At 51.5% G+C, this 8126-nt stretch overlaps 1 long non-coding RNA gene across 1 annotated transcript; it reads right to left on the reverse strand.

Annotated features, from left to right (window-relative positions):
* Positions 1-269: 269 nt before the first annotated feature.
* LOC116661471 lies at positions 270-5549 on the reverse strand. The gene is made up of 4 exons (XR_004317335.1): positions 5475-5549; positions 4811-5010; positions 3757-4241; positions 270-2907 (listed from the first exon to the last, which is right to left on the reverse strand). It is a non-coding gene; the product is annotated as an uncharacterized LOC116661471 (long non-coding RNA).
* Between the last annotated feature and the right edge of the window lie 2577 nt (positions 5550-8126).

The raw sequence follows: 8126 nt of genomic DNA on the forward strand, positions 1-8126 counted from the left end.
AGACTTCATCAAAATGTTAAACTTTCGTGTCAAGGGACCCTATCAAGAAAATGAAGAACAGGGGGAAATATGTGCAAATCACATATCTGAGAAGAGTCTACTACCCTGAACATGTAAAGAACTCTTACAACTCAGTAACAAAGACTATCAGCCCAAATTCAAAATGCGCAAAGTATTTGAACAGGCATTTCTTCAAAGGAGAAATACAAACGGCCCACGAGTGCCTGGAAAAGATGGTCAGTACCATTCGTCACCAGGGAAATGCAAATCAAACTGCGACGAGCTTCCTTCCCACCAGGACGGCAGTAAGAGTAAGTGTCGGTGACAATGTGGAGAAATGGGAACCCCTTGCTGGTGAGAATATAATAAAGTGGTGCAGCTGCTCTGGAAAGTGCAGGTCCTCAAAAATTTAGACACAGAATTACCATAAGACCCAGCAGTTCCTTCCTGGCTTGTACACCCAGGAGACGTGAAAACTTACACTCATACAAAAACCTGTACACAAAGGTTTGCAGCCGCATCAGTCACAATACCAAAAAAATGGGTCAACAACCCAAATACCCGTCAGCTGAAGCGTGGATAAATAAGAAGTGGTATACTCTTATTTATTACTGAATGAGTATTATTCAGCCACAAAAAGGAATGAAATTCTGACGCATGCTACATACCACATGGATGAACCCTGAAAACATTACGTGAAGTGAATGGAGCCGGTCACACATGAAAACAAAGCCTGCAATTCTGTTTATGGGAAATGTGCAGAATGTAAAAACCAGTTTGCACAACCAAACCCAAAGGAGCCCTGGATAGAGACATTTTAGACACTGAGGTCAGGGTTATGTTTGGAAGGTGGTTTTGGTCTGAGAGTTTTGCAGACCCCTCCCTTCACCGCAGCCGGGCGGCCTGCAGGCTGTGGGTATGCCCAGGGAAGATGCCCTCAGTCTCCTTCCTTCCAGAAAAAGAGCAGCTGGCCTTCACCATCCCTCAGCGCTGGGAGGTTCCTATCCCTTGGCTCCCAGGGAGCATCTAGAACACTGTCAACACTCTGACCAGAGAACTGAGGTGTCCCTTGGGCATCGCTGCTGCACGTGAAGGAAATACACTCACCCCCAAAACATAACTAGGGGCTGGATTCAATAGCAAACCTTTCTCTTAAACAAATTCCTCCTTTGCCTGAAGTCTTCAGAGGCAGGTCCTCCCCAGGGAGCACTCAGTAAGGAACTCCACACCATGCGGGCAGCCCAGGACCAGGTGCTCCAGCCCACAGGGGCCCCGACAGCCAGGGACGCTAGGCAGCATCTCCACGACCCTTCCCCAGAGGGTCATGAGAGCTGGGGGGGGGGACGGGACGAGCACAGCGCCTCATCACCAGCCGGGCTCTGCACCAGGCCTCGTCTTGGGGGAACCTGGGGGAAGAAGGGGGACCTGCCCTTGGCTGAAGCCCAGCCTGACAGCCTCGCCAGTGGACCGGGAAGGAGCAGAGGAGCAGCGGTTTGAGGCCGCTTCTTGGGGCCCATGGTGGGCCAGCTGTGGGGGGTCTGGGGATGGAACACAGCACGTGGAAGGCTCGGGAAGCCGGGAAGGGGGCAGGGGGAGACAAAGCAGGGGCCGACGGAGGACACGGTCATGACCTTCCACACTTTCAGTGTGAGAGGTTCACCCATGTGACCTTTAGAGCCTGGTCCAACTCCAACCATCGATCCTACCGGGGCCCTAAGGCAAGAGGCCTGGGAACTGCTGTCTCCAGGCCCTTGGTGCCACCATCTGTCCTCGTCCACATTTCAGAAACGGCCCCACGGCATCCCCGTTGGAATGGTGCCCAGCCAGCTTGACCTCCACCGCTTACTTGCCGTCTCTCCACACTGGGGCCTCCCGCCCTCCTTTGTGGCCCCATTCTGGCCTCCAGCCAGGGCCCTGCAGTGGGAAGAGGGTATCTCGTCCAGCTCTGCAGTCCATGCATATCTGGCATCCACTCCTGGTGAGTGGACATCCTCCTGTCTGGGACTCCCAGGCTCCACCCAGGGTGACGAGTCTGGCTTTGGCCCTACTCTGATCTCTGTCGAGGAACGCTGGCCATGCCTGGCTTGGTGGCCGTGCCCGGACGTCCACTCACTCCTCTCCTGATGGCACCCCAATCATCCCTCTGCTGAGTGTCCCCTCCTCCAGCCACCCTGGCAACTGGAATGCAGCCTGCTCCGCACTGCCCTGCTGTCACCGCCTCTGGTGCGGCTCACCGGCCAGACTCCGAACCGGTTCTGAACGTAGAGCCAACATACATAGGGGAGGTGGAAGACAGGTGAGTAAAGAAAACGCAAAGGTTTTGACCTGAGAAATGGGAAGGAAGGACTTGCCCTCAACCGAGATGGGCAAGGCTGTGACAGCACACCTGTGGCTGCTGGGGGAGGCTTGGGTGCGCCCGGTTACAGACACCCACCGGCCACCCGGGCGTGGAGACTGTGGGGCCACTGGCCCCCCTGCATTGAGGGGAGTGGCCTGGGCTGGGCATTGTTACTTTGAATGCTGTTGGCACGTGGATGGCATTGAAGCCTTCGCACTCGATGAGGTCACTGAGGAGCTGACGTAGACGCGAAAAAAAGTCCAAGACACTCGTATGTTAAGAGACTGGGGAGAAGAGGAAGAATCCAGCAGGCGCCTCCCAGCAGATGATCAGTAAGCGTGGCCATGGAGTCCCTCCTCCTTGGGAGTTTCTGTCCCGCGTGTCCTGGCCCCATGTGCAGACTCTCACCACCAGCACAGGGCTTCTCAAGGAGCTCCCCCCGCAGCCCTGGCCTTGCTCCGTGTCTCCCCCACTTCCTCCAGGGACATGCGGGCCTGCTGGTGCACAGCCGCACGAAGCTTCTTCAGCTGGTAAATGGTGATTCTTTGCAGACCATTTCTCAAATTCCTCTTAAGGAAAAATCAGAAAATTTTGTGTTTAGTTGATTTTTATACCAAAGTGTAATCGCCTCATTGAAATATAAAATATATAAAAGCCTACAAAAATTGTAAGTCCACCCATTTTAAAAATGTGTAACTGACGCAACATGGTAAGCCGACCACACGTCAATAAAAAAGAACGACAACAAAAAAAAGAATGTATAAAGGGAACTGTATTAGTTTTCTAGGACTGCCCGTAACAAGGTACCATAATTTAGTGGCTTGAAGCCACAGAACGCAGCCTCTCACAGCTCTGGAGGCTGGAAGTCCAGAACCGAGTGTCAGCAGGACCCCACTCCTGCCTAAGGCTCCAGGAGGCTTCCTTGCCTCTTCCTGGCCCCTGCTGGCTGTTTCTGACGTGCACTCACTGTCTCCACCCATCTCCACATGGCCGTCTCTCCTCCATGTGTGTGTCCAAATTTCCCTTTTCTTATAAGGACCCCATCACTGCATTAGGGCCACACTGACCCAGGATGACCTCATCTTAACTTGACTACAATGGCAAAAGGTCCTGTTTCCAAACAGAGTCACACTCACGGGTCCTGGGTGGACACGATTCTAGAGGGGACCCTCTCCACCGCAGTGCAGTAATTAAGAGAGGCCAACACCAACACCTCACTAAGACAGGACAGTGGCGATTCACATGGAAATGAACACACACACACCCCTGCAAGACAAAGCAGGTCTGAAGTAAACCCTTCGGGCAAAAAAGGACTCACCCTAGCCCTGAGCTCACGTCACCCTGCTGTCTCCCCTGTGTTCAGAAACCGCAGCGCTGGCCCTGAGGCCCCGAGCTTCCTGGGTGGGCCCTGCACTCACCCCGAGGCTCTCATGCCGGGACGGATGGTCTGGCTGTGGCAGAGACGCACTGTTACTGCCTGGTCCTTCCCTTCCTTTACCTCCGCTTCCCAGAGAATCCCGAGGCATCGCTTCTAGGACTTCCACTTGGTCTCAGCGCATCTGAGTCAAATCAGCTGGGATTTAAATTACCAGGTCAGAAGTGAGCCTGATTTTCCACAGCGAGGCTGGCTTCCTGAAGGTGCAGCTCCAAGGGCGTGCAAACTGGCCCCTTCATGTGGACAGACACCCGTGTGGAAGAGGGCAGAGGTGGTGGGGGTGAGGCTGCGATGCCTGTTCCTCAGCCTGAGTGCCTCTCCCTGCTTCATGGAGCGGTGCCCAGGTGGCCCCACTGGATGGAGCACATGGTGTGCAGGTGGACAGGGCGTGGCCCTCCTGGTCCTTCTCTACCGCGTATTTGCAGGTCACCATTCAACCAGAGGGCTGGAGGGCCGCATCTTCCTCAGCTGCCAACAGGGGGAGACGGTTATTTTAAAACGTGCAGTCTAAACAAGGCGTCTCAGAAATTTCCTCTGTGCACAGCACCGATCTGAACTGAGTCACCTCAGCATTATATAAACTAAATCGCTAACACAGCTTTCTTTCCCCTCTCTTCCCAGCATCCCGCGTTTCCTGAGAGACCTGCTGCTGCTGCACCCCCGATCTCCTGGGTCAGCCTGTCAGGTGCAGTTCACGCCAGAGCAGCCGATTTCTGCTAAAAGTGGGTCCCTGCCTACCCTGCCCATCCTTTCTTCCCCAGAAGACAAACTACCAAAGCCCAGCCACTTGCAGAAGTGCAGTGCTCGGCATGGAGCACCGCACGCTGTGCCGGGGACTCCTGCACAGGGCGGGTGACCAAAGTCACAGAGCCTTCCCATCTTTTTCCTGCAGCACCAAAGTTCTTTCAGGGAGCAGATCAATCTGGCCACACGGGATAAAATTAGCAACCCACGAACTTCACCCCCGATTTTTATCCTGAAGAGTCAGGAAATACTATTCTTTACGTATGAAGTGAAGTGATTTCCTCCTAACTTACCGGCTAAACTATGTAAGTGGACTATGAGGTCCCCTGTTTTGACTGGGTTTTAAATTCAGGCTCTACATTTTCTGGCGATGACTCCTGGGAAAAGCTCCATATTTCGTTTCCTCATCCGTGAAAATAGAGGAACGTTTCCCATTTAACAGGATTGTCTGAAGATGAACAAATACCAAATACCACGTGGAAGCACCTCCAGTCTGCATTCAAAAAAGGTTTAAAGGGTCACAGATTTGACAGCACTGTAGCATCTACAGTAAGAAAGCGGAACACTTTCAAGGTAGTAAGTTATAAAGTAAAACATTTATGCTAAACACCAGAAACTGATACATTGTAACTGACTGCACTTCAATTAAAATAATAATAAAGAAAGACACAACGACCCCCCGAGTGTCTACTCGTTTGTTAGTATTAAAGGAAACTGTCAGGAAACACTGGACGAGACCCCAGACGAAACCTGCACCCACAGCAGCCCTGGAAACACCTGGTTTCAAAGGAAAAGGGCCAAGCGGACACTGCCTGGCTGTGCAACAGACGTTAACCTCCTCAGTATTCGCAACCATCTCTTCTAAACTCCTGACAGCTTCGGCCACATTCCTGCTTTCCGGAGTAAGCGCTGAGCGCCCTGCCCTCCCCGCCGGGGCTCCGACCCCTCCGCCCGCACCAGCGGCTGCCGCGCGCGGGCCGGGCCGCGTTCTGGGCCGAGAGTCCCCGCCTGACCCGGCCCGACAGCTCAGCCTCCCGGCGTCTCTGCAGCGTGTCCGCTCCGCTCCAATCCTCTCGCGAGGGGACGTCAGGGGGCGCTCCAGCCTCTTCCTGTTTCCTTTCAGGTGAAAAGGGGAAAGATGGGGCAAAACTCGTCAGTCACAGCTGCCAGCCTCAGCACAAGCTTTTTGTCCATTTTCCATTATATTTTCTTGACAATTAGTAAGATAAGACTTAATTGAACATTTATACATAAATATTTAAGAAAAAAATTAATTTGGAAAAACTTTATCAACAATTCATCAAAACAAAGGTCTGCTTTTGACAGTGGACACATAATATTACTTAGTTTGCCATCATTTCCTCTCTGGGAATAAAGGGAAAATGCAAAGTATGGCACAGAAGTCATTAAAAAACCCAGCAGATTTTTTAAAACACTTAAGAGACATGAGTTAGAAAAAGCACAAACAAACCAACTGAAAAAACCATTTTTGCAGCAATAAGAGAAATCTGAACATGGACCACGTATTAGATGATATTAAGTAATTACTGTTTATTTAAGTGTAACAATGTCACTGTGGTTATGGTTTTTGTTTAAAGGCCTTTTTAAAAATATCCCAGCTTAAAAAAAATGTACGGGGGCTGTTGACACATTCAGTAAACAGAGTTAACAGACCTTCATGTGTATGTAAGTGGCCCGCGGCGTGAGTCACTACACGGATAAGAACCGTGAAAGGTACTCAGGCCACGCACTGCTAAGGACGCCTGTGACGCGGAGCCAGAACCCGGCGTGGGCACGCGGGTGGGAGGGTGGAGGGCAGGCAGGTACCCCAGGCGCCCCTACAACCCAGAGAGGCGAAGGGAAGGCAGCGGAGGCAGGGTGAGCCTGCCCCAGGGCTGACGGACTGTGAAAACAGAAGCCAGACAGCCTCAGAACCACTCTTCCTGAGCCAGACGCAGGCCGGAGGCGCTCTCGTCCCTCGTTTCCGGGGCGCAGCAGGGGACCCCCAGGAACTCTTGATGGAATGAAACCCTCGCTATTCAAATTGCTCGCATACAAGGTACCCCAATCCATAAAAACAGAACATTCTTCCTGCTGAACCCCCTTTTGGGCACTCGAGAACAGTAATCTAGACATTTTTCACGCAGGATTAGGCAGGCGCGCAGCGAGTCAAACCGCCCAGGCACAAACACAAAACGGCTGCGTCTGTGCCTGACGCCTCACGAGCGCTTACACGTGGTGCTTCGTGTGATACTCCAGCCACATGGGAACGGCTTTCTACTTCTTTCTTTCTTTTTTTATTTGACAAGCAGCAATATCATGTTTGTCATTTTAATGTAGATACAATTATTAGGCTATCTGTCATATTAGAATATTTAAGTTTTTATCGTATGTCCTTTAAGATACATTAAAAAAAAAAAAAAAAACACATCAACTGCAAACGTGAAGGCGAGAAAAAGCATGGTACCCAACCAAATTTCCACGTTTCAGCAATACTTCACTCTTTCTTTTTTTAATAAAGTTTTAAGAAATGTCATAATGACATGAGCTTGAAATATCTGTAGACATTTTCTCTGAAGCTCGGGACGTGGCACTGGTGATGTTGTAAACAGCAGAAAAACAGGGGCTGCCAAATGACCAAATTACGGAGGCACAGGCCTGCTCTCTCCCCCGGGGACGCCCGGAGGGCGACGCGACGAGACCGCACACGGCGCCGGCGGTGCGGACGTCACGCCACGTAGCTGTACTCGTCCGCCGACGCCTGGCTGCGCTCCACGTACTGCTTGTCTATCAGGACCTCGATGCACTTCTTGATCATGCTGATGCTTGGGTTAAACCTGGCCCTAGACTGGCTGATCACCTGTGGGAGGGAGACACGCCCGTTACACTGCTGTCCTCACGCGGGGGCGCCGAGCAGTCAGCTCGCTTTGGGTGTAATGACCGAAAACAACTTAATGCAAACTAACATTTATGAGCTGAAGGAATTAAAATGCAGAACACAGATACAGCAAAATCAAGTAATACTGATATGTAACTAAACTACAAACCAACCTATCTAAACACTCACACACCCGCAAGCTTCCTTTGGCCCCTCCTCGACTTCCATCTCCCGACGGAAGTAACACTTGCTCAAGAAAGCGTCCCTAGCGTCCTCAGGGCAAGACTCCTACATACGATCTTAGGTCCCTACACCTTTTCTTCACTGCATGTTAATGCAATTTTACATTTACTTGTGTATTATCTCAATAATGCATTTCTTTCCTGTTGGACTGTGAACTCCAGAAGGGTAGCAGCCCCATCCTGAGCTGCTCTGCACCCCAACTCCAGCTCCATCCTGAGCCGCTCTGCACCCCAACTCCATCCTGAGCTGCTCTGCACCCCTACTCTAGCCCCATCCTGAGCCACATATTGGGCACCTCAGCTCCTAGAACCCAACACTAAAATGACGAGTCCCCGTAGCTGCTTGGAAAACCAATGGGACTTAACAGAGGGTTGTAAAAAAACAAGACTCCACTCCCGATGAATGTGAGCACACACTTGGTAACTCCCCAGAACAAGGCAGAAGAGAAGGCTGAGAAACCTATACTTTGAAAACTATAAAATACTGAT

The sequence above is a fragment of the Camelus ferus genome, chromosome 35, assembly GCF_009834535.1.
Source record: "Camelus ferus isolate YT-003-E chromosome 35, BCGSAC_Cfer_1.0, whole genome shotgun sequence".
Classification (NCBI taxonomy): domain Eukaryota; kingdom Metazoa; phylum Chordata; class Mammalia; order Artiodactyla; family Camelidae; genus Camelus; species Camelus ferus.